The 26,042-nt window shown below is 41.1% G+C and overlaps 2 long non-coding RNA genes across 3 annotated transcripts in view; one reads left to right on the top strand and one right to left on the bottom strand.

Moving 5' to 3' along the window:
* LOC103795360 (uncharacterized) overlaps positions 1-26,042 on the bottom strand; it is a 273,323-nt gene that overhangs the window by 54,885 nt on the left and 192,396 nt on the right. The gene's annotated exons all lie outside the window — the stretch shown is intronic.
* Positions 2,021-20,114, top strand: LOC118144297 (uncharacterized). The gene is made up of 3 exons (XR_004728959.3): positions 2,021-2,144; positions 8,774-8,884; positions 18,220-20,114. It is a non-coding gene; the product is annotated as an uncharacterized LOC118144297 (long non-coding RNA).

The raw sequence follows: 26,042 nt of genomic DNA on the forward strand, positions 1-26,042 counted from the left end.
TGGTGTGAGATGGTATCTCAATGTGGTTTTAATTTGCATTTCTCTAATGACTAGTGATGATGAGCTTTTTGTCATGTTTGTTGGCTACATAAACGTCTTCTTTTGAGAAGTGCCTGTTCATATCCTTCGCCCATTATTTGATAGGGTTGTTATTTTCTTGTAAATTTGTTTAAGCTCGTTGTAGATTTTGGATATTAGCCTTTGTCAGGTGGGTAGATTGTAAAAATTTTTTCTCATTCTGTTGGTTGCCAGTACACTCTAATGATAGTTTATTTTGCTGTACAGAAGCTCTTAAGTTTAATTAGATCCCATTTGTCTATTTTGGCTTCTGTTGCCATTGCTTTTGGTGTTTTAGTCATGAAGTCCTTGCCCATGCCTATGTCCTGAATGGTATTGCCTAGGTTTTCTTCTAGGGTTTTTATGGTGTTAGGTCTTATGTTTAAATCTTTAATCCATCTGGAGTTGATTTTTGTATAAGGTATAAGGAAGGGATCCAGTTTCACCTTTCTGCATATGGCTAGACAGTTTTCCCAACACCATTTATTAAATAGGGAATCCCTTCCCCATTGCTTGTTTTTGTCAGATGGTTGTAGAATTTCTTTCTTTTTAAAGGGTGTCCAGTATTCCATTGTGTAAGCAATTCTTCATAATTCCAAGATATCATTACTGTGTGATAATAGAGGCAAGTGTATAAAGTAAAGGAAACTGTAGTGGGTCAAACTTACAAGAAAAATGCTGATCTAAACATCTATGCAATACATAAACTGTGTTTTTAAAAATGCAACAGCATAGAATTTCCAAACCTGCTATGGTCTTGGGAACCAAGCAGTATAACACTTGGCTCGTGACTAGATAAGATTATGTATAACAGACATTTATGTATATGCTTAATTAATCTGAACACTTACCCTACACTGTTATTGGTGTTATTAATTTGTTCAGTTTGTTAAAAGAGTTTCCTAAGCAAATGTGATTTTATTCCAGCACCTATTCTGAATCCCAAATATTTTTATATTCTGGCTTGATAACTGAGTGACTAAGAGGTCTCAGGGCCTTACTACTTGGCTTTGTATCCAGGCCTACCATTTTCTGGCTATGTTTACTTAGCCAGGTTACATAACCTGTTACTCAATTTCCTCAATGATAAAATAAAAATAATAATCATGGTCACCTCATAGGGTAGTTAGGAGGACTGAATGTGTTAATTCTAATTAAATAAAGAACAAAATGCATAGTATGTTACTTCTTATTTTTCTTGAAATTACCTGTAGGAATTTTACCATGTGACATTTACAGTGATATTGCCCTGTGGGAATACTATGTGGGAGAATTTCATAGTGGTGTTTGATATAGTTTGGATGTTGTCCCTGTCCAAATCTCATGTGGAAATGTAATCCCCAATGTTAAAGGTAGGGCCTGGGGGGAGGTGATTGGATCGTGGGGCAGCTTTCCCCCTTGGTGCTGTGCTCACCACAGTGAGTGTGTTCTTGTGAGATCTTGTTGTTTAAAATTGTGTGTCACTCCCACAACTCTTGTTCCTGCTCCTGCCACGTGAGATGCCTCACTCTCCCTTTACCTTCTACCATGATTGGAAGCTTCCTCAGGCCTGCCCAGAAGCAGAAACCACTATGCTTCCTGTATAACCTGCAGAATCATGAGTCAATTAACCCCCTTTTCTTTATAAATTAGTCTCAGGTGTTTTTTTACAGCAGTGAATGGACTAAAACATTTTATTTCAAATTTATATCCTGTATAGCTTTGCATTACAAAAAGAGCACAGAACGGGAAGTTAGGACATCCTGCTTTGAGGTCTAGCACAGCCATCAACTATGTGATCTTGGGTGAGTCACTTCACCTCTCTGAACCTGTTTCCTCAAGAAAAATAAGGAGAGTAGGCTGTCTGCATGATCTCAAGACAACACAATGTGCTGGAATGAGTCTTACAGCAAGAGTTCAAAGTTCAAGTTCTAATTCTAGAACTTGTTGAGTGTAAAATTCACAGCGAATCATATAACCTCTTGGAACCCCAGTTTCTACATCTAGAAAAAGGGGCAGAATAATATCAGAAATGCTTCACTCTCAGGACTGTGAGGAGCATAAAATTAAATAATGAAAAAAGGTCAACTATAAAGCACTAAATAAAGGTAAGATAATATTATTAAATAAAATCTCATTTAGTTTAATATTTCTGCTAAATCTTTTTATTTTCCTATAATCTTTTCCAAGTATTTGTTCTTCTGCAGGTAGAACTCTGTGGGTTGAAACCAGACTATAAAAAATCTGTTGTTGTTTTTTTTCTGGCACTCAGACTATCTGCTATAAAGAATGTTTTCCCTTAGTTAAGGTAACAGCTATAAATGTTCAGTTTGTCCCTGAGTCATTATCTGAGTCATGAGTCTGTATGAGTCAAGAAATCTAAGAAATATAGAAATGATCTATTTGTCTCCTTTCTTTTCTTTGTATAAATATCTCGTTAGATATAACCTAAGAAATAACTTGCCTCTATCTTGGGTTTCTTCATATTTTGAAGAGACTGTTGTAGAGAAATCCAGTAATGGGATATTATCTTCATTAAGACATTAAGAGTCTGTGCATATAACCTCTACACACACACACACACACACACACACACACACACACAATCAATCAATATAACCTTATGCCTCAGACAGATAGAGACTTTCTTGCCACTAGATCCCTATTAGTGCTGTCCCCTCCACCTGGAATTCCCATTCCTCTAATTTCTACCTTTTCAATTATATCTAGAATTCAGGGTTTTGCTATAATCTTAAATTTTCAGTGAGATGGATTGAGTGGTCCTTTGCCCTGTGATTAATCTTTAAGGCCAATATTCCTTTTTTTGTAGATAGTGAATCTGACAGAGGAAGAATTAAATGACTTGTTCAAGTTCACCTTTGAGGAATTTGCACAAAGTTTAACTTATGTATATTTCCCCCTGTACCCCAGGTATATCTTTTCATATCATCCTAGTCTGAACCAATTTACACCCCCCCGCTTACCCATCAGGTTCTCCTGTAACATGTATATACATGTTGCCTTGCACTGTAGTTCCTTGTGAATAGAAACCTCCCTCCCCAAAGAGTAGGTCCCACAGAAGAGTAACTATCTTATTCTCCAAATGCCTTAGAGCTTTTAGCACTGAGTATGTACCCAGGTATCACAAATTTTGTATTTGTCAAATTGAAGTGAGACATCTCAAGGATATATTTCTGTTGCCTTTCTATGAATGAGCTCAGTTTTGTATGAGTCCACTTTGATTCTCACCTAAAGAAGATCATCTGGAAACACCAAAAGCACCAGTGTAGATGCAAGAGATGGTGAAGACCTGAGGCCTACCGCTACCTTCTGCCAGCCCTGCAGTTCTGAAAGAATGAAGGCCAATGGGCAATTTGGAGTGACATGTCCTTGACACATTGAGTTGGCTGTGCTCTGAAGGCCCAAAGTGATTTGAAGCATGATTTTAATGACTGTCATTACTTCTGTCATTACTACTGGCCAATAAAAACCATCATCAGCTTGATGTGATTATCCCTCTGTTGTGCAGTGCCTCTGGACTCCAGCAAGCAACAGAGCATATGGTCTTTGCCAATCACATTATTCATCAGTGGAGGATAAAATTCACAGTAGCTCCCAGCTTGTCACAGTGGGGAATGGCTTTGGGCAAGTCACAGCTTCAACTCAGCTTGGATCTTTCAAAGATGTGAGCTCTTTTTCACAATGCCCTTCATAAAAGTGAAAATGAAACACATGCTGAATGGGACTTTTAGAACAATGAAAATCCTATAATTAGGAAGCAATAGCTAAAATTATATTATCCCTAAGAGCAAACCATAGTAACAAGTTAATGCAATTACTAATCCAGCTTTTTCAGAGATAGAAGCAAACTGTGCAATTAAATCCTTAGTCTATATTTTTTCAGGGGCCTAACGAAAGGAAAACAAATGACCTGGATCCCCTTCTTCCACCCTTGCCTCTGCTAAGCCATCAGAGGACAAGTCCCACCTCCTCTCTCTAATTTCATTTGAAAAATAAAACAGGCCTCCAACTGTGAAATGGCTTATGGATTATGCTCTACAACTGTGCACCTGGAATAGAAGGCATCATTCTTTATGAAGGTTGTTGAGAATTTTGTATCACAGCTTCCTATTCATTATCCTGCATATCCTACTTAACAAAAGATTCACCATGCACTGACTTGTGTGTGACTCTCTGTGCACACTAAGCACTGACTGTGACCTGTCCCCAGATGAACACAGTACCAATCTAACATACCACCTTACCTGTGGCTCTTTCTCATACACACCCAATCCACTACAGACACATGATCTACCCACGATCTCCCAAACACTGTCTTCACTGTCTGGTCACTGCTCCTTTACATGTGGCATTCACTCTGCTTGCAGAGGCATTTTAGCATGGATATCTAAAGAAGGAATTACTCCCAGGCATGCCCATAAGGGGGCACTTGTCTGACACCCTGATTGACAGTTCACTACTGCAAAGAGGACAGATGAGAAGGCCGCTCAGCTCTTTGATCCTAAGGAAAAAACACAGAACCTCACTTATCTATATGTAATTATAAACTTTAGTATCCATCACTATCAAGCCAAAATAGTTCCTTTTTGGACACACATTATTAGAAATTAACAACAACATTTAGTAAATGATTGGCCCATTCTGAGCACAGAATAGCCACCTCTGAGTGAGCATTTTGATAAATCTAATACACGCATTTCTGGTTCAACAAAGTTACTAGATAAGAAGACCCAAAAGAGTTTGTAAATGGGATACAAATTTATGAACAGTTAATTTATATCCAAATCTGAAAAATTAACCTGTATTTCACTAATATGCCACCAATCATAAGACATGCCATCATTTAATCTCTCATGAAGAAGTGAAAAAACCCAATTAAACCATGACTTCATGCTTCCTGATTAGAAATTTTCATTTTTTATTATGCTGAATTTACATAAATACATATTTATTTAAACATCACAGGACCACAATATGAACATCTATGCCCAAGTTTCTGCATGCCTGGCAACCACTGCCACTCTGATAATGGTGACTGACACCATCAAGTGTAAGATGCATCCTGATTTAAGTTGTTCAGGATGCCTGCCTGTGTCACGTGAGCTTCTTATGCAACTAGCAGCCTCTCCTCACCTGACACCAGCTCTAGCCCCAGTAATGAAACTGATCCTATCTGTCCTAGGACTCTTCTCTTCCTTGGTTTCCCACTTCTCTCACTGGGCTACTCAGTAACCAGTTAGTTGTTAAGGTTCAAGCCTTTTTTGTTTTAATTTTTATTTTTTCCAAAACTCCTCAACAATTGCAACTGTCACTTTGTTTCTACTATTATTGCCCTTGGTTTATTTATTTTTTTATTTTATTATTATTTTTTAAATTTCTTATGTTTTTAAACAAGAAGGCTGGGTACAATGGCTCATGCCTGTAATCCCAGCATTTTGGGAGGCGCAGGTGGGTGGATCACTTGAGGTCAGATGTTTGAGACCAGCCTGGCCAACATGGTGAAACCCTGTCTCTACTAAAACTACAAAAATTAGCCAGGCATGGGGGCATATGCCTGTAATCCCAGCTATTAGTGGGGCCGAGGCAGGAGGATTGCTTGAATCTGGGAAGTAGAGGTTGCAGTGAACCAAGATCGTACCACTGAACTCCAGCCTAGGTAACAGAGCAAGACCCTGTCCAAAAAGAAACAAAAAACAAAAAATCTCAAGGCTGGGCACGATAGCTCACACCTGTGATCCCAGCACTTTGAGAGGTCAAGGTGGGTGGATCGTCCGAGGTCAGGAATTGGAGAGCAGCCTGGCCAACATGGTGACGCCCTGTCTCTACTAAAAACACAAAAATCAGCTGTGTATGGTGGCATATGCCTGTAATCCCAGCTACTTGGGAGGCTGAGGGAGGAGATTCATTTGAACCTGGGAGGTGGAGGTTGCAGTGAGCCGAGATTGCACCACTGCATACCAGCCTGGGCACAACAGAGTGAGACTCCATCTAAAAAAAAAAAAAGAAAATCAAGAGAATCTTCCCTGTATCAATTGAAAAACAGTAACTGCCCCTATTCTCAATCAGGAGGACTTTATGTATTTAGAGAATAAAAAGATGTTATTACTTTTAATACCTTAATGATTTTAGTACCATGAAATTTACCATTTTAATCATTTTTATTACAACAAAAGATTTTTAATTTTTCTGCTATTGTCATATATTTTACCTCCGTGCATGTTATAAACACCGTGATACATTGTTATTATTCCCCTCCAACCCCACTGAGGCTTTTAGAGGTCTGCAATGAATTAGGGTAGGAAAAAAACAGTGATCCAGTGTGCTAGTTCAAAGACTGCCTCTCCTTGGCTTACAGGAAGCCTCCTAAACCCACCTTTTCTATCAGCCTACGTTTTTCCTCCCAGCCTTTTAAAATTCTACTACAGATGTACAGCAATATCAAAGGGAACACCTTGTCCCTGGGGCTTTAGCTACTGACTGGAAGAGAAGCATAGAAATGGCTTTAACCCTTTCCCGTGGGCATCACTAAGGTTATCCAATCATCTCATGAGCACTTGGCCAGAGCGGGTGAGATCACCCCACCACATCCTCTACATGCACAGACACACACACCTTTCCCGCTTACTGTTGCCTTTTTATTTACTTTGTTTCACCTTTGAAGAAGCTGTTAATACTTATGCTAACCTGATTTCACCTGTATAAAAATGTTGAGGGACATGTGGGCATTCTGTGATTTGTCCTGATTCTAAATACCCCGGAGGGTGGTCCTGACCCACATAAAAACAAGTCTGCTTCAGAGCCAGCTTCTCCTCCCTCCCTGACCCCCAAACCTCAGGTGATTGCACCCTCCTCCCGCCAGTGATGGTTCTTAGAGTCTGTTCTTCCTATTTGATATTTACATGCAATGGTGTGCTGGTAAATGTTTAGCACCTGGCTCTGGGGGCGGCGATGGGGGAGTCTGGGTTTGGCAAGTTTGTAGATTCAATTTCTGTGGTGTAAACACTCCCACCATGGCTATTTCAAGCCACCAGCATGGTGTCACTGACCACAGTTAGGAAGGGACACACAGTGACAAACTGTTATGTAGTATTTCCACCACACAGATACAATGGACATAAATAACTTCAAGATCTGAGATAACAGTGAAAGGTAGTAAAACAACTAGAAAGTGATGAGTTTTGACTATTTATTACCTTTGTTAATAGTATACTTTATTTAATTATAACTTTATATAATTTAATTTCTAGTAACGGCTGTGTTTAATAACCAGCTCACAAAACTGGAAAACTTAGCAACTGGCTTTTGCAAGCCAGTATGAGAACTCCAGCCCATAAAAGTAATAAAGTATATGCTATCTTGTATCATTATTTTAAATCTTTTTTTTTTTTTGAGACAGAGTTTCGCTCTTGTTACCCAGGCTGGAGTGCAATGGCGCGATTTCGGCTCACCGCAACCTCCGCCTCCTGGGTTCAGGCAATTCTCCTGCCTCAGCCTCCTGAGCAGCTGGGATTACAGGCACTTGCCACCATCCCCAGCTAATTTTTTGTATTTTTAGTAGAGACGGGGTTTCGTTGACCAGGGTGGTCTCGATCTCTTGACCTCGTGATCCACCCGCCTCGGCCTCCCAAAGTGCTGGGATTATGTCCCCAACTAAATTACACACTTCAGATTATGAAGTTATGTCTTAAATACTTCTTTTCATTTACCATGCTGCTAAACACAAATAGGTAATTAACTTTTTTTTTTTTTTTTTTTTTGAGACGGAGTTTCGCTCTTGTTACCCAGGCTGGAGTGCAATGGCATGATCTTGGCTCACCGCAACCTCCGCCTCCTGGGTTCGGGCAATTCTCCTGCCTCAGCCTCCGGAGTAGCTGGGATTACAGGCGCATGCCACCATGCCCAGCTAATTTTTTGTATTTTTAGTAGAGACGGGGTTTCACCATGTTGACCAGGATGGTCTCGATCTCTTGACCTCGTGATCCACCTGCCTCGGCCTCCCAAAGTGCTGGGATTACAGGCTTGAGCCACCGCGCCCGGCAACTTTTTTTTTTTTTAATGGAATCTTACTCTGTTGCCCAGGCTGGAGTGCAGTGGCATGATCTTGGCCCACTACAAGCTCCGCCTCCCAGTTTCAAGCAATCCTCCTGCCTCAGCCTACTGGTAGCTAGGATTATAGGCACATGCCGCCATGCTTGGCTAATTGTTGTATTTTTAGTAGAGACAGGGTTTCACCATGTTGGCCGGGCTGGTCTCGAACTCCTGACCTCAGGTGATCCACCTACCTCAGCCTCCCAAATTGCTGGGATTACAAGCATGAGCCACTGCACCTGGCCAGTAATTAACTTCTAACATTCATAAGGTTTGCTCATTGTAAATGTTTTTGAGAGGCCATTAAAATTCACTAACAACAAAATTTAGACTGGGCCCAAAATCTGACCCTTCCTGAATCATATCTTTAACCTAGAAAGTTTATGCACTAAAAAAAAATTTATAAAAAAAGATATATTGGCTGAGTGAGACAGCTCACCCCTCTAATCCCAGCACTTGGGAGGCTGAGGTTGGTGGATTGCTTGAGGCTAGGAGTTTGTGAACAGCCTGGGCAACATGGCAAAACCCTGTCTCTCTACTAAAAATCAATGAAAAAAATAAGATATATTACTGACAGTGTGATTGAATCATTTCTGCTACCAACTATGAAAATGTCTACCATTAACAGCAGCAGTGACCAGCTTTGGGAACACGGATCAACTTTCAACCCCAACAAGCAAGCAAGCCAACTCCTATGATTGCTGAAGGGAAGACTCTAAAAGAGAGAGAATTCCTGGAGGTGGGAGCTCCCTGTTGGGTAAACAAACTGAGAAACTTAATTAACCAAACTTGCAAGAATAATCAATCTCTTTCCAATTTACAGTTAAAAAGAACTGGCATGCAACCCAAAATGTCAACTTATTACCAAGGAGATACTATCATTATCCCCATTGATGGAATAGCTTCCCAGTAACAATGATACTGGTATTCATTAACCAGGATTCTTCCTTCCCAGAAACAAGGAATCAGATTAGCAATGAGAAGGGTCTTTGGTGACTATCAAGCCAGAACACGGAGAATTTAAAGGTCTTGAAAGACATATCCTCCAGATATGAACAATCCAAACTGTCTCTCTTCCACAATGGAGTGTATCTATTTGGTGCAAAAGTAATTGTCATTTTTGCCATTAAAAGCAATGGCAAAAACAGCAATTTCTTTTGCATCAAGCTAATATCTAATCCCCAGACTATTACTATCTACCAAAGCGTATCTGCCATCTATGAAAAGTACTGGTAAATTCTGTAAAGATTCCTACTATATGTCAAGCCAAGGAACTATTATCTCATGCCAGAGAAATTACAAGTAAATACTAGTAGTAGTAACTAGTATTAGTATAGTACAGTGTACTAGTATATAGTATTAGTACAGTGTAGTGTATTAGTATATAGTATTAGTATCGTATAGTGTAGCTTTGTACACTACAGCTCCATGATAGAGATAGCTTACTGAGAATATGCCCCAGTTCAAGGCTGGCAAATATATAGCACATATGCTGCCCCCATCCGTTCCCATACCTTTGGCAGACATCACTAACTGATCACTACACACCTCCTTCTTCAGTCTTACAGCTCTTCCCAACACAGCTCTATATGCAGCACTACCAATCCTGACCCTGAGCTCCAGAGGAAGAATTAGGAAGCAAGTCATGTGTAGGCTTCTCACAGGGAGGTTAAGGACTACGTGGAACTAAGTGCATTATTTCAAGTTCATTTTGATAGTGTGCTCTTTAGAGGGTTAATGTTGTCTGTTGCTCTTTACTGTAAACCCCTAGGTCCTGACTACCAAGGGGTTATCAAGGGCTCTATGTTGGCTTTGTCTTTTCCCCCCTCCAGTGTTAAAACATGGAGATGCCTACGTCTTACTTACACAGAACGAACTGTTCACCATCATTTTGTCAGTGAATGCATGTTTTAGAAGTCAGTTACATATTTAAGCTTTCTTGGCTCTTTGCCACGTCCACTAGAGGGCGCCACTGAAAAGGAAAGGAGGTAAAACTAAAGGGAAGCCATTTTCCTTCTCAGTACCTTCATGCTGCCTCTCCTCAGCTTTACCATCCAGGGGAGGAAGTCCTCACCCAGTCTGCACTGCCTCTGGTGTATCACGGGTGTAGCCACTCCACACAAACGAAACATCTCTTTACCTTGCTATACTTGTCCTCCTCTGAACCCAAACACCCTTCATTCATCTCAATCACTTTCCCATGGACTTGTCTTCCTCTTTCCGTTAGACCCAGAGCTCCACAGGGCAAAGCTGGTTTTTGTGTCCCCATGCCACCATGGTGCCTGGCACAGAGTAGGTTTTCTACACACAGTTGTGTGTTACAGACCTCATATGCAGAAAAATCACAGGCCTTTTATTTGCGGTGACAGAAATGGAAACCATACCACCTTATTAAGTTGCAGCAAATTTTCCACAACTTTATAAGCATGTGCTTGGACCCTGCTCTCTAATTTTTCAAACCAGGAAATAATTCCCATATAGGTACCAGTTTTCTGCTCTTCTACACAGTGGAATTAAGATTCTTAACTCCTCATCTATAAGGCTTGATACAGAAGGAAACTCTGTTGTCATTTGGCCTGACGTTATAGCAGTTTTCCTTGAAGGTCTCACAAGAGAGCTTTGGGGACAACCCTCTCATCAAAATGATCTCTAGCTGCTCCACTTCTCCCACCTTGAAATCCTTAAAGTTCACTCCCCCACCCCCGTTGACTTTAATTACGTTCTTCCAATAGCCTTATAAAATTGAGCAAGTTCCTGAGAGCATTTTGAAAAGCCCTGCGAGCTCCCTGGTCAGCATTTTCAATCTCTAATTATAAATCTGTCTGATGGCTTTCACTTAATACTTCTAAGGTGGATCTGAGGGTAATTGATGGCTTTGAAACTAACTCTTCAACAGCAGCCATCAATGTATCAAGGCGTAATTTCTTTTACGATCTCAGAGAAGTTCCTGCAAGTGAAGAGGAAACTTATGTTATCATCCATCCTAGGAAAACAGATTTTATTAGCGTGTAGTGAAATATTTTTAAGAACATTAGAGCTTGTGGGACTCAAGAACTGACTTCACCTCAAACTTCCATTTGCATACCTGCTTCCAGGAAAATCTATTATGGGATGGCCTGGATATGTCACTTTAAAAATCCTGCCTTTAATGAACAAATGAGAAAAGGTGAGTAGTTTTCTCCAGAAAGAACATTTCTCTCACCCACTGCCTTCCTGGAAAGATAAAAATATGCTGAAAATATAGCATAGAAATAAAGGGGCTATTTTGAAACAGAGACCAAAACATTTTAACTCAAGAAAGAAGAGTCAGTGATGGAGGATTTCTTTAACAAAGGAGAGGCTTTACTTTTTGTTCAGAAAGTAACTCTGTTTCTCAGTCTTTAGTTGTGCCTTTCTGTTTATTAACTCTTATTCTAATTGTTGGCTTCTCTGTCTTCTCCTTGACTTCCCTTAACATTTCCATGTTACTTTGTTGGTACTCATTGTCCTTCTGACAAGCCATGTCAGTCCCTTCCACACTGCCTCTTCCATACAATGTATACTACACTACCATCATTAGCTCATTACAGATGCTTTGTTTATTCATTCATTCAACGAACATGTATTGTGGGGCTACCATTGGCCAGATGTGATGGATATAAACACAGAAAGCAATCCACACTCTCAGGGAAATTACGGTTCAGTGAGAACTAGACTGTTTAGAAACCATCTGGCAACATTACAAACTATATTATATTTTCAAGCTATATTCAAGTTATCAGGGACTGTCCTCACTCCTCCAAGTTTGAGATTCTGATTGGCTGACACATTTGCAACACTGACCTAGTGGACAAGATGTAACTATGATTCTTTGGCCTGAATTTAGAGGCCTTTAGTACAACAATAGTGCTGAGAGGGAAAGCTGAGGGAAGACTTCAGCAAAGAACAGATATAAATTCATAGAAGGACAGCCTCGCTTTCCTCTAGTACAACAGTTCTAGGGTAAGACTGTGCAATTGAGAATTAGACTTTTCTGGCAGCCAAGCTATATCAACCCTTCACAGGTTACCTGGAATAATTCATATTCCTTTCCTTAACATTCTTCCTGACCAAACTATCCAGGCCTAGCATAAACCTCAGAACCCACAGTGAGAGTCTGATAGTCACCTTCTTGCTCTGATATACTGTAGTAAGAAACCAATGTTTTTGTTTTGTTTTGTTTTTACGAAGTAAATGATCCTTAATTCCAAAAAGCACACTTGCTTTGGGTACCTCAAGAGGTGTCACTTCAGACAGAAGCCTACCTCCAAAGTACAGAGCAGAAAAAAGCTTTCCCCAAAAAATCACTCTAGATTTTACCTCTCCCTCAAGCCCATGTTTGAAGTCAGCATCTATGTGGTGCTAATGATTAGTAAATCAAAAGGCATTTATTTAATGGAGCTGCTTCAGTATCCAGCAGTAAGTTGCCTTCTGCCATATGGCTTTGGGCATGAAGTGGTTAAACTAGAATGTCTGGAGCTTCTGTTGCTGGCTATTGAATGGTGATATGCATCATGAGCTCGAGATGGCTGCAAATCTGTTTTCGGTTTGCATTCCCAGCAAAAAAGGACTTCTGGCCCAGAGGGGTTTAAATCCTCCTCCACTGATCACTGCGGCATACAGAATCACACGGATCCTGCATACAGTTAGCAGCTAGAGACAACTCAGTCCTAACTCAGGATAGAGACAGGGATGTTCATTAGGCAGCCATTCCCAGGGTTGAAAAACAAAGAAAATGATCATCTGTAATGACTAAGAAAGCAAGAAGAAGGGAAGGAAGACATAGCACAGAGCCCTTGAGATGAGGACAATTTGGGGGACAGTAAATAGGCTGCAGCCTGGACCTGCTCAAACACTATTCCATTGGCTGGAATGGGTAGAATCGCTACCTGGCACTGTTAGCATCTTCTCTGCCAGGTACTCTGGCTGGGCACTTTAACACATGTCACACATGCTGGGTGTGGTGGCTCATGCCTGTACTCCCTGCACTTTGGGAGGCTGAGGTGGGAGGATCACTTGAGTCCAGGAATTTGAGACCAGCCTGGGCAACATAGTAAGAACCCGTCTCTACAAAAAAATAAAACCCAAAAATTAGCAGGGCATCGTGGTGCATACCGTACTCCCAGCTACTTAAGAGGCTGAGGTGGGAGGATTCGTTGAGCCTGGGAGGTTGAGGCTGTAGTGAGCTGAGATCGCACCACTGCACTCCAGCCTGGGTGACAGAGCAAGACCTTATCTCAAAAACAAAACAACACAAAACAAAAATATGTCTCACCTCTTTTAATATTCACAGCAGCCTCTATCAAGTAGGTACTATACTATTATTGTCCCATTTTACTGATGACAAAACAGAGGCTCAGAGGACTTGAGCGAGTTGACCCCTTGGTCATAGCTAGTTAGTAGTGGAGTTGAAATTCAAATTCAAGTCTGCTGCACTGCAGGTCCCAAATTCTCTAACTACAGTCCAAGTTCAGCATTACCACCAGTTCCTTAGGTAAGAAACGCTGATAGTGAATACCACCATCAGGGGAATTTTCAGTTCCTTGTTTCTAAATATGATCAGTAAACTATGTGTGATCCTCATTGCAATGGGTAGACTTAGTCATTTGCAACAAATCTTTTTGTTGGGCTTCATAAAATCCAAAGTTAAGAGACCATTTCAAGTGCTGTTACATACAGACACCTGATCCAGCAAACCACACCTATTACCTACATGATCCCAGAACCCAGAAAGGGCAAAAGCAGATAAGTATCTCCTGTTCAGAATTCTGCCTCAATATGGCTCATGCCATCTTATGTGCTATCCATTATGTTATTAGGAATACAGACCAGTTCCTGTTCCCAAGAATCTTGCCTTTCTACTGGGGAGACTGGAAACAAAGTGGTCAGTAATACTCCAAAGTAGAAGCAATTTAATTCCTCCGTGGAATCAAAGTATGCTAGACATGCCAAGAATCAAAAGCGTTCAAAAGAAAGCCTTGGCTACTTTGTTACGTGCAAGACCAACTACCCAATTCAAATCAGAAAAGAAAATCTTGTTCATCTATTCAACTCAGCATGAATAAATCACTTAAAATTATAATTGCTCTGGAACTTTGGGTGCCTATGGGCAAAAAGTCCTATAGAGAATTTAATAAAACTGTAGGCATTGTATCAATCAATCCCTTTGGAAATTTTTAGCATAACTCAGGAGTTAGAAACTTCCTTCTTGCAAAAGACAGAGGCACTGTCTTACCCTCAGTCAACAGCCCCTTTCCTGATGGGTCCTGCTTCATTAACTTTTAACTGGTGTTTTTACTATTCAGTTTGTACTTTTAAACTTTTAAAGCTTTTATCAGATGTCCTTTGAAACCAAAAGCATACCATTAAGACACACACATTTCCAATGTGACCAGATTAAAAAAAAAAAAAAAAACCCTGTTCACAAAGACCTTGAAAGGACAAAGAATGTATTTAATGATAGCAACTAGCATGGCGCCAGTAATGAATGGTTCTGTTCTGCCAGTAATACCCAAAACTAAGGCAATGATTTTTTGTAAGCCTTGTTTTGCTTTAGAAACTTACAGTAATACACTTTCCCATATATTATCTTATTTTGTCCTTCTGACAACCATAGCACCAAGCAGAGTCAGTTTTATTATCCCCATTTTAAAATAAGGAAACTATGGTTCAGAGCATTTAAATAACAGAGCCAGGCTTACAGAAGCAGTAAGCAACAGAGTCAGCGCCAGGATTCCAGCTCCCTGGTTTCCAGCCCATTGCCATTTCAACTCAGCTATTTATATCAAACAATATAACTTCTATTCTTATGTGATCTCAGCAAAAGGTTGCAAGTCCTATTTGTCTTTGGATCCCTGGCACCTGACTTGGGACAAGTAAGAGTTTATGGTGGACCAGAAATAAAGACACTTTGTTCTAGTGTCTGTGCTTTTCACAGTCACTGTTACCAGTTAGCTGGGTTGGGCTAACACTAAGAAGGCCAAAGTTTCAGGTTTTAGATATGCATGGGACAGCAAGTTTTCTGGTATTCCATGGCCACATGATCTTGCTAACCTATCCGAAAAGAGACCTGGCAAGGCAATGGATAGATTGGTTAATGTACTCCCCTAATCCATCCTCCATAATTGAAATCAGGAAGTCATTCCTGCAACTGACTTTTTGGGAAATGTCCTTGCCTGTAGTCTCTCCCAGGAGGGTTCCGAGGCAAAGCCTTGTACAGTGGTAGCCACACTCTATCCCCAAGTGTTCTCCTCTCCTTATCTCAGATAAATGTGTATATGCACATTAATGCATTTAATTTCAAGACATTTCTAGATCCCCTAGACCTGACTTCAGATTTACTAGGGACCCATGAGCCACAGGGCAATAAATCTTGTTTAAACTATGAGTTTATCTCAGAGAGCTATGGTATCATATTCATCTCTGAAGCTCAGCATTTAGTATGGGGCCTGAAACATAGAGGGCATTATATACATCTTGGTAGAATGATTGAGTGAATGGATCAATTAGTGAATAAGTAGATGAGTAAAAGAAATACAACTTGAAGTTTATGTCCAACTGACAGCACATTTGGAGCATCCTTTTCCTTCTTATGAAATACTGTATTAATGTAAGCTGGGTAGTATGTCAGGAAGCAATGCCTTTACCCAGATAGTGTTTAATATATCCATCAACATAATTGATGGGCACACCATCACATCTACATCCAGAGCTAGAAGGCCATTGTATCACCAGTTACTTACAAATAAGAACTAATAAGACCTTGGAATGTCTTATTAGCCTAGAAGAACAGCTCTACTTTCCTAGTAGATGTAGAAATGAAAAGCAACTATGTTTTCTACCTGAAATGTATGTAATGATTATTTTGAACTATAAGCTACTTTTTCCTAATATATAACTTGAAGGCAAGGTTATGTGACTTTGTACCTGCCCCCTTGCCCGCTGCCAATCTATGTGTGCTACAGATAGAGATATTTTAATTAAGCTTGTCTTGCGGACCATAAAGTTGGTAGAACCTACCTGCTCTTTTGCTTGTCAGGTGGTGGGGAAAATAAAAGGGAATTCGAGTAGAATATAATGATCTCAAACTTTAAGTATTGAAGTCATCATTTCAAACTGATTACATCTAAAAGTAAGAGTCGATTCTGTGAGCTATATTTTTTGATTTCTTAATTCGTGATCATAAAACTCCTATATAGTCGAGGCATAGTGGCTCGCACCTGTAATCTCAGCACTTTGGAAGCTGAAGCAGGAGGATCACTTTAGACCAGCAGTTCGAGACCAACCTGGGTAACATAGCAAGACCTTAAAGCTACTAAAAAAAAAAAAAATTAGTCAGATGTGGTAACATGTGCCTGTAGACCCAGTTACTCGGGAGGCTGAGGCAGGAGGTTTTCTTGAACCTGGGATATCAAGGATGTAGTAAGCTGTGATCACACCACTGCACTCCAGCCTGGGCAGCAGAGTGAGACCCTGTCTCAAAAACAAAAATCAAACAACAACAACAAAAAAACACTCCTATATAAAAAGCTGTGCTTCAATATAAATCTTCAATAATTAGAACTGCAAGGTATGGCATACAACTGCAGTTTCCATGTACACAGTCTTCCCCTCCTTGTGGATCCCATGCCCTGGGGATGCAAGAAGAACGAGGGCCCAATTCACTCATAGTGCACCACTTACAGGGTTCCCTTTGTCTCAGCACTTCTTTATGGGTACCAGTGGCATGAAATATGGTATTGTGCTTCCATCCAAGGAGCACAAACATTCTCTCATTCCTATATTTAAAGCCCAGTAACAGAAGATCTATACTTGGCATGTGACATAGCTAACTCTTTTTTTTGAGATGGAGTTTCGCTCTTGTTACCCAGGCTGGAGTGCAATGGCACGATCTTGGCTCATCGCAACCTCTGCCTCCTGGGTTCAAGCAATTCTCCTGCCTCAGCCTCCCGAGTAACTGGGATTACAGGCACGTGCCACCATGCCCAGCTAATTTTTTGTATTTTTAGTAGAGACGGGGTTTCACCATGTTGACCAGGATGGTCTCTAGCTCTTGACCCTGTGATCCACCCGCCTCGGCCTCCCAAAGCCACCATATCCAGCTAATTTTTTTTTTTTTTTGTAAAGATGAAGTTTCACCATGTTGCCCAGGCTGGTCTTGAACTCCTGGGCTCAAGTGGTCTTCCCTCTTTGGCCTCCCAAAGTGCTGGGATTACAGGTATGAGCCACCGTGCCCAGTCACTTTTTTTTTCTCCTAAGTGTGATTCAGCATATTGCTGCTATATTCAGCATGTGCATGGGGTGAAGGACAGTGAAAAAATAATGTCCTGACTGGGCGCAGTGGCTCATGTCTATAATCCCAGCACTTTGGGGGGCCAAGGCAGAGAGATCACCTGAAGTCAGGAGTTTGAGACTAGCTTGGTCAACATGGCAAAACCCTGTCTCTACTAAAAATACAAACACTAGCTGGGCATGATGGCACATGCCTGTAATCCCAGCTAATCAGGTGGCTGAGGCAGGAGAATCTCTTGAACCCGGGAGGCAGAGGTTGCAGTGAGCTGAGATCACACCACTGCACTCCAGCCTGGGCAACAAGAGCAAGCTCTGCCTCAAAAAAAAAAAAAAAAGATTATCTCATTGTATTAGTCTGTTCTCATGCTGCTAATAAAGACATACCTGAGACTGAGTAATTTATAAAGGAAAGTGGGTTCCTCGACTCCATTCCATATGGCTGGGGAGGCCTCAGGACACATACAAACATGGCGAAGGGGAAGCCAGCACATCTTCTTTACATGGCAGCAGCAAGGAGAAGTGCCAAGCAAAAGGAAATGGAGAAAAATCCCCTTAAAAAACCATCGGTTCTTGTGAGAAATCACTATCATGAGAACAGCATGAGGGTAAACCCCATGATTCAATTATCTCCCACCGGGTCTCTCTCACGACACATGGGGATTATGGGAACTACAATTCAAGATGAGATTTGGGTAAGGACATAGCCAAACCACATCACTAATCCTAAGGATTTTCTTTCTTTCTTTCTTTTTAATCATTTTACAGACCAAGAAATGGAGCTACAGTGAGGTCACACAGCCAAGATCACATAGCCAAGAACTGGGATTTGAGCCTAGAATACTCTGATCTCAGAGTCTGGATGCTAGTTTCTTGCTGCCTTCCCTGTGTTATGAGGTCATGTCTAAATCACCTCCATTATTGAAAATCACTTATGAAAGGCCTATTCTGCTGGATAGAGCAATCACCTTAGTCAAGTATGATCCAAATGTTGCCACTAAATCCTACCCAACCCTATCAAAGGTCAGACCCTGGAGGTGTGGTAACTCCCTCCAGTTCGATTAAAAAAAAACCAAAAAAACAAAAAACCAGTAGGTCAGAGTAAGGAGCTACTCTGAGCCAGCAGTGGGTGGGTTAAGTTAAAGAACAGAAAGATGTAACCTGACCCGGGACTTAGCTCTCATTTTCAGTAGGCAAAAGCTCCTTGCAGGATGATCTTGAGTCAGACCTGCAATTCCTTTTTTCTTTCCTTTTTGGAACGGCAATAACAATGTCTGCCCAACATCTACCGCTTTAAGTTGTTTTTTACAGTAGAACTGACACAGCCTTTTAAGCAGGCTCTGTGTGCAGAGTAACTCTCCCCTTGCACACAGAGCAGATCATCAGGTTCCCTGGAGCCCCAGGATCTTTCTCTAATCATAAAAAGGCAGTCTGTACCTCTAAATCCCAAATCCTTCCCTACCCTATCCCTGCTGCACCCAGCTGTGCAAGGTAAGTCTTAGAAGGTCATGTCCCCAACAATCCCACAATTTTCTCATCAGTATTCTTTGCTACTTCCAGGTATTACAGCATCACTGCTGTTTAAGATTAGAACTTAAAAACTTGAAAGTGTCAGGAAGGATGTGGTGCCTTGTCTCCACATCAAGTAAACAGCCCATGGCATTGGCTTCTGACAAGTGACAACAGACTCACAGGGCAGCAGTTGAGGAGCTGTGCTTACATGATACTTACTATCCTGAGACACACTGACATATGGGGATGCCCATACACAGGTAACCCAACCCCATGGACTCAGTCCAATGGTGAACACAAGAGAATCTCCAGCATTTGCTCAGCTGTCACCACCTCCGCAGGTGCAAGAAATGGCCGATGGTTCCAGAGGATGACTCCAGCCTCTTAAATAGAAAAGGGAGTGTGTTAGATCTCATCCAGCCAGTTGTAGGGAAAGGTGGCCTTTAAGAAACTGTGGTTAATGTTGTAAGGAAACAAGGCAGCTTTTGAAGCTATTTTCATAGCCTACAGAGAAATAAATGACCAGTGCTGAGGGCTGCAGACAGCAGGATGGGCAGCACGACCAAGCTCTGTATTCATTTTATTCTAACCTGTTGGGGCAGGGGAATTCATGGGTCCAAAGACTCATTACATTGTACATTGTCTGATTAGTCCTCCCAATCATCGATCCTGCTCTGGCACGAGATAGCTGTGTGACCTTCAACCAATCATTAACCTTTGAGCCTGTCCTCTTCTAATGTCAGGGTAAGAATTATCAACATATATGTTGAAATTCCCAAGGATTATGCCAAGAAATGGAATAGAAAGGAAGACAGTGAGACACGTTGAGGGGGCAGAGGATTTGGATAGAGAAGAGTGAGGCAGAGAAGCAAAATAAATAAGTGGGAGAATATCGAGGGAGAAAAGAAAAGACAAATTCAATAAGCAGTTTCAAAGCATGAGCCTCAAAATAAATGTCTTTCTTCCTTGCAATATTACTGTTTTGAACCGGCTTAAGAAGCTAGACTATCTCCTGTCTGCAGAAAACAGACAGGATAACAGGAAACAGTTTGGGATTCCACAGTGATTATAGCTACTTAGGTTTGACTTACCAAATACTGTCTCAAACAGATGGTATGTAACATTTGATTAAGGGCTTATCCTGCAAGCCCAACAGGGAACATTTCTTTCTCTCTTAATATAGAAAAAATGTAGAGAAGAAGGGAAATAAACTGACAATCCTGCCCATATTCCATGTATACCAACATTTACGCCTTTTCTAACATGAATCTGGGCTTATTATGCAACTCAAGACCAAACTACATACTGATGACGCCATAGAATTTCAGTGAAGAAGGATATTGAAGATCATCCTCTACAGCCCCTTATTTTATAGATAAGGAAACACAGACACAGAATGATAAGATGATAAGATTGTTTGCCCACGGTCACACTGTGGCACATCTGGGACCAGGTCTCCTGATTCCAGATCTGGCATTCACATTAGTCTTTATATATGCGTAATGTTCAATATAGGGAAAACATACAAAGCTGTCAGCACCATTATTACTAAATTAGCACCAATATGTGATGAGCAATTATCAGAACTTGAAGCTAATGGGTAATGCCATTCGAGTCCAGTTAATGAGCCAAAAGCTTGGTTCTTCAAAACACTTAGCATTAATCAGCATTTGGCTTCAGTTTGTGACAAGTGTTTTCAAAACACCACAGACAATTACAATATTCCTAGCTTTGCCTTGTGTAAATACATGATGAAAGAAAGTCAGAATTTCATAAATGACAGTCTCCAGAATGGAAATAATGAGTCCCACAGAGAAGGTACAATGCGTTCCTCTTTCTTGCTAGCCAAATGTGATTTGGGAACTAACAAGGTCACTGAGAGATTACTAAGTGTGAACTTCTACTGGGTGAGGATGAAAAGGCCTCTTTTCACAATAGCAAAGCAAAACTAGCATGTGAGATCAGCCCCATAAAGAGTAATGAAGGAGTGACCCCAGACTTCCTGGCCCATCAGCCACCCCTACACATACCTCCTTCCCCCGTGGTTACTGGCAATGCCTCAAAGGAGAGGGCTCCTAAGCATGGAGTACTGAAATGGCCATCGGGGCAGAAGCAGCAGCATTCCAAGAGGACTTGGGAACTCATTACACAGCAGCCTGATACTGGGAAAGTAGCAGAAGAAAGAAAACCAGGGAAAAAAACATGGTGGTTGGTACAAAAATTATGTCCTTAGCTCCAAGCTCCAGGTTTCCCAGGACAGTTCTTGCAGAATTTTATCCTCTAGGATTTCTGGAGCAGTTCGTCTATGATTGATTGATTGATTGATTTTCTGTAAGCTAAAAACATTAACTGTGGTTAATGTTAGGTTTTTCTGAAAGACAGAGAATTGCTTGATTAACTTGGCTTAGGGCAGCATTATTCATTAGCTAGTTTTATATTAATAAAAATATGTTAATTAACCAGTCATTGTTGATCACCTGGTTAATAGCTAATATTTATTGAGAAGTCACTGTGTGACAGGAACAATGTGAAATGTTTTCCCTGCATTATCTCATTCACTCCTCACCATGAGTCTTTGAGATAACAATCATAATTACATTCAGTAATTTATTCAACATATATATTCAGTACCTGCTTATCAATAGACAGTTCTAGGCATTGGAGATACAGCAGTGAACAGGCAGTTTCTCCTGTCTCTGGGATAGGTCATATCAGCTAACTATCACTGCTCAACAAACCTCCCCAAAACCTGCCAGCACAAAATAATTGACACTAATTATTGTTCATAAGTGTATGGGTTTCCCAAGTGGTTTTTCTGATTTTGATGGGACTCACTCATGTATCTGTTGCCAACTGGCAGATTTGCTGGTCTAAGTGGGTCTCTACGAGGAAGACTCATCTCTACTCCACAAGGTCTCTTATCTTCCAGCAGCTCTCCTAGGCTTATTCTTATAGAAAAGTCAGGGGTCCCTAGAGAGGGGCTGTAAATGTACAAGGCCTCTTGAGGCCTAGATTTGGAGCTCATACAGTGTCACTTCTGCCACATTCTTTTAGCCAAAGAATGTCATGAGACTAGCTCAGTTTGAAGAGTAGGGAAATGGAGTGGACCTCATGATGGAAAGAGTTGCAAAGTCACGTTGAAAACACAGGGTATAGGAGGTCATTGATGCAGACCATCTACCATATATATAATGACAACTAAAATGACACTAAGGGATTCATGGAAATATTCATTTGAGTCTCACAATAATGAATTATTCACAATAATGAATAGAATTTGCAAATTCTATTACCAGTCTCTGCTCCCCAGATGAGGAAATTGAGGCCTAGAGAGGTTACAAAACTTGTCTAAGATCTATGAATATTTGGTGATGGCCTCAGAGTTCAAACCCAAGACTCCAGTGCATAAGCACTGACTCACTATGTGATTCTCTCCAGCCTGGGCACTTTGAGAGAGAAAGTATAGGACATGGTCACTACATGCAAGACACAGTCCTATTGGGGATGGATAATGTAAGTCCCTGAGGAATCAGTAACAATATCTGTCTCTAACCCAAACTTGATAATTGCTCAACAAACAGTAAGAATTAAGGGTGTCGGGACAAGAGACAGAACTTCCATAAAGAGGTTCTCCAATAAACTGGCCTTTGTAGGGTGTAGTCAGTGAACAGCAAGAGGAGAATTTTCTGATAATGGCATCCTCTCACCTTCATGTAAGAAGACCTTATAGTATAAACTTTCTTTTCTTTAGAATGGCATTCAGTTCTGCAAGCAACAGAAAACCTGATTAACAGTGACTTCTCATATAGGGATTTTTGTCTGTCATGTGCAAGGAGTGTGGGAAAATGTTCAGGACTTTATAACAGCCAGATGATGTCATCAAGGAACCAGGTTCTTTCTGTCTTTCTCCTCTACCATTCTACAAACATATCCTGATTCCTGAGGGTCTCATAATGCCAGGATGGCAGCTGTATTCACCAGTATTCTTGTACATTCCCAAGTAGGAAGGAGAAGGAGGTGAGCATGCTAGCACATCCTGTCCACTTAACTGCTTTCCCATGATTTCCACCCATTGTATCCTTTTTACTCTCTTTGGCTAGAACTCAGTCATGCATAGCTGCAGGGAAAGCTGGAGAAGCTAATGTTTTAGTTTTCTGAAACTCTGTAATATGGGCAAACAAGAAAAAAAAAGGGCTGTGAATGACTTTTACATGATCAATCCACAGTGTCGATCCCAACCTACCCATCACCATCTCCCAGCTCTTTCCCCAGCCATCACCATGAACCAGCAAACAGAAGTCCTCTGTATTAGTTCATTTTCACACTGCTGATAAAGACATACCTGAGACTGGGTAATTTATAAAGAAAAAGAAGTTTAACAGAGTCACAGTTCCACGTAGCTGGGGAGGCCTCACAATCATGGTGGAAGGCAAAAGGCACATATTACGGGGTGGCAGGCAAGAGTATGCAAGGAAACTCCCCTTTATAAAACCATCAGATCTCATGAAACTTATTCACTATCATGAGAACAGCATGGGAAAGACCCGCCCCCGTGATTCAATTGCCTCCCACCAGGTCCCTCCCATGACACATGGGAATTATGAGAGCTACAATTCAAAATAAAATTTGGGTGGGAACATATCCAAACCATACCATCCTCATTCCAAGTGCACTTCAATCAATTGTTCTCTCGGCCCCCTTTTTTATATTCATAATGTCCTTTTGCCTTCATAGGCCATTGAAATTCTTCATGACTCTTCCCTGATCTCCCACAGCTGGCATGACCCCTATCTTGTGTTAGGCCCCTTAGTCCTTCTGCAGCTGCCCCTGCTGTAGCACAGAGCACATTCTGATTTCATTGTTTCTCTACTAGAATGCAAATTCTTCGAGTCAGGGATCAGATCCTGTCCAGTTTTCTACCCACTTTTAGCACCACATGCAGCTCCAGGCTCATGCAGACATGAAAGAAATTGAGTGAGCTTCACGATTTAGCACACAGGAGGATGAGGAAAATAAAGGTGGTGTAAATCATTGGGGGGCTGAAGGAGCTGTTGGGGAGGAAAGAAAAGGTCTCCTCTTCCCATTTAGGGCCTCTTCCATCTGAGCCTAAGAATTAAACTGACATACAATAGATTGACAGGAGAAAAGCATACAAGTTTTATTATAATTTTTATATATAAATATGGACCTCCACAAGAGAATGAAGGCCTGAAAAAATGACCAGATAGAAAGCTTCTTGCTTTGTTTGCCCAGCCTAGAGTGCAGTGGTATGAACAAAGCTCACTGCAGCCTCAATCTCCTGGACTCAAGCAAACCTCCCACCTCTGCCTCCCAAAGTGCTGGGATAACAGCTGTGAGACACCACGCCTAGTGCTTTTGGGCCTTTTAGACAAATAAACTATCAATTAGTGAAGAAATGCCAAGACAAAAGGGTTTTGGCCAGAGACAGTAAATTGTGAGGAAATGACCAAGATATATATTAGAAAGAACTAGAGGAAAATAAGGGTTATTTTTGTAACTTTGTTTGTCCAGATCCATTTCAGCATTGATTGCCATTCTCTGGTGACAAGAAATGTTCCCCTCTCTTTTACGGTTTAAAAAAAAAAATGTGGAGGGGAGGGATGGTCGGAAAGCCCTACCTGCATCTGCTGTTTCTCAAAGTCATCCATCTGCCAAAGTGGCTTATTTTGGGGCAGCATGTCCTGAGCTCCTTTAGAACAGATGACAGGCACAATGCTGGTACCATCGCCTGCACCAGGACACTGCTGAGTTCTGTTTCAGACTTGTTGAGTGTGAGCTGATCATGGAATTCTCAAACAGAAATTTAAAACAGGCATCCAGTTTCAGAAGAAAGGTCAAGATTTCAGTTGTAAGTTTGATACAAAGTGAAAAGGCTGAAGATTTTATCCACGATCTGAAAAGACCATCTGAAAGAGAAAAGGGTGAACTCCAAAGAACAAGAATATGTCAAAAGCAGTGCTGGGCCAAGACTTAGATCTAATATCACTGAGGCTTCTGCCAGGTGGAGAGCAGTGGCTGTCTGCTCAATGCAGTGGCCAGTGTGTCTTTGTGAAGAGCAATGGAGGCCAGGATTAGTGACTATTGTCAGTACCAACTCTAAATTTCAGACTAGCTGTGGATGGAGGCAACAGATATTTACTGCTACTAAGCTGTAAATAAGCAAATGAATTTGTCTAATTTCCTTACATTGCAAGTTGCAAAACCCAACTGAAGTTGGCTTGAGGCCAGCTTAAGTGAAGCAGACTATATTGGCTCACGAAAGAGCAGTATAGCTTTGGCTTTAGCCATGGCTGGGTTCAGGGTCCGAGTAATGTCCTCAGGACTTGGTCTCTCTCCATTCATCTCTCATTTCTCTTCATTTTTTATTCTCTCTTAATGTTGGATTCACTCTCTCTCACTATGGATGGCTTTCCTCAGGTATCCAGGAAAAGTGACAGAAATCACCTCTGGTCTATATCATCTTTACAAGCTTGTGATCCAATACTGAAAAAAGAGCCGTTCTTTCTCTCTCTCTCTCTCTCTCTGCATTTAAACTCCAAATCTCAAGGAAGAATCTGATTGGCTTTTCTAGGGTTTTCTGCCTATCCTCATGCCAAAGAAATGAATTTCTCTGATTGACTGAACTTAGATCACATGCCAGCTTCTCTGGGAAGTGGGGGATCTCCCATAAAATAGTAGTTCCGTTAGCAGCAGCAGAAGAGAAAGCATGCTAGAGAGGAAAAAAACAAAAACAAAAAACAAAACAACTAAAGTCTTCTCTTAGAAGGCCCGTAGCAAACAGGCTGTAATCATTTGGGCCCTGCTCCCTTGTCAGTAAATTCAGATGCATGGAGCTAGCTTATTGATAAGCACCTGTGGAGATGTGTTTGACTCGTGCCCCTACTGCTCACTTGCCTGTTTAGCTAGAAGCCAGTCTCTGCCTTTCAGACATATCCCTGGCAAAGGAATTGAATAAAACCTTAAGCCAGTCAGTTTCAAGGCTGGTTATTTTTAGTAACTGGATTCTGCCCTAGTTGCCTTATAATTACATCTGTTTTAGATTATATTTGGCTCCCCCC

Source organism: Callithrix jacchus, chromosome 9 (assembly GCF_049354715.1).
Source record: "Callithrix jacchus isolate 240 chromosome 9, calJac240_pri, whole genome shotgun sequence".
Lineage (NCBI taxonomy): Eukaryota > Metazoa > Chordata > Mammalia > Primates > Cebidae > Callithrix > Callithrix jacchus.